This window comes from Galeopterus variegatus, unplaced genomic scaffold (genome assembly GCF_000696425.1).
Source record: "Galeopterus variegatus unplaced genomic scaffold, G_variegatus-3.0.2 Scaffold3938, whole genome shotgun sequence".
Classification (NCBI taxonomy): Eukaryota; Metazoa; Chordata; class Mammalia; order Dermoptera; family Cynocephalidae; genus Galeopterus; species Galeopterus variegatus.
The window spans coordinates 20838-22401 of NW_007730049.1; positions in this window are offsets into that span (position 1 = coordinate 20838).

Sequence of the window (1564 nt, forward strand, 5' to 3'; positions counted from 1 at the left end):
CACATTCCCCATCACCCAGAGCAGACGGTCTGAGAACAGAGAAAGGGCCCACTGAAAACTCAGTTGGACAACAACATTCCAAAAGGTCGGGTTTTGTTTTACAGCACATGGATGGGCAGCCTATGGTGGTGTTTTTTCCAGAACCAGAATACACAGGCCAGAGAAACAAGGACAGGAGGTGGAGGTGACTCCTCTCACTATGACAGCTGACAACTCTCACCCAGTTTTTGTTTCCTGTCCCCTCTTTAATTTTAGGCTCTGCTGGTTTGGAGGCTTTAGGAACTAAGGAAGGAGCTGTTCCACCAGAGACTGAACTGGAGGTTGAGACTGACACCTGGACACTTTAGGCTTCTTATGCCACTGAATAAATAGGCAAAGAAGAGAATTACTCTCCCAATGCTCAAAGAAAGACTAGGCTGCTGCTACGTGATGGGGAAAGGAATGCAGGAAATTCTCTGGTGAACCACTTGGAACTTCCATGCCCATGGAAAGTACAATGGACGTGGACTGGGCAGTGGGAGAAGGAAGCTAAAAATATCAACTACAGCCTCACAGAAACAAGAACACAGAAACCGTGAATATTTCCTTCCTTGCTTGTTATGCATGTATGCATGTTTGCATTTGCATGTATTAACTAGTTTCTTTCCTTTTCTCTCTCCTTCCCCCTTTTTGTTTATATAAAGATTATTGGCAGTGGTTAACATTATAATTTGATCTTTAAGTTACAGAATATTCAGATGGGACAGTGACTAAATTTGAGGGGTCATCGACATCACCCAGAAATGAATACCTTGACTGCCATTCAGAGATGGATATAACGATTGCGCTTTTCTGTCTCCTCTTTTTGAGAACAAGATGAGAGTCTTTGTGCAAAAGACGATCGCACCTTATAAAGTAAAAGCATACGTGTGTTGCTCTTATTATAACATGGAATTCAAATACGTATAGACGGATGTTGAGTAACCAAAGGAGTGGCCTATGTCAGGTAGTCAGCTGTCACCGCTCAACTTCAAGGCCACCCATCCACGCTGTCTTGTGATGCTGCGCAGGGACTCTGCAGAGCCACTCTCCTTTGACAGCCGGCTCCCTGTCAGCTTCTGCCATGAGAGGGCTAGAGAGAAACCAGAAGGCTGGAGGAGAGAGAAGGAATACACTCTTCCTGCTGCCTTGTTCTTCTTGTCCATGTCGCCCCAGCAACAGGTCTTCACCCAAAGCCACTCATCCCAAAAGCCAGTTTTGAAAGGCACAACCGCTTCCTGTTCCTCCAGAAATATCAGCCCCAATCAGCCAGAGCCGCAGCATCAGAGGTCTGCACCCAGCTCCGTGGGGCCTCTGCAAGAGTCTAGAGTCAGATAACCCCAGCCTCTCCCCTCCGTTCTGCCAGCCCTAGGGGTGACGGCTTCTTTCTACAGTTATTATATCCATGCTGCTTCAATGTTCTCTTTTCACCTTTTCAGTCCTCCAGCCTGTTCTCCACATTAAACTCTCTCTGCTGAGATAACAGGGAGGTTTCTATTCTCCTGACTGACCCTGACTCACACAGGCAGGCAACTGGAGCTTTTTA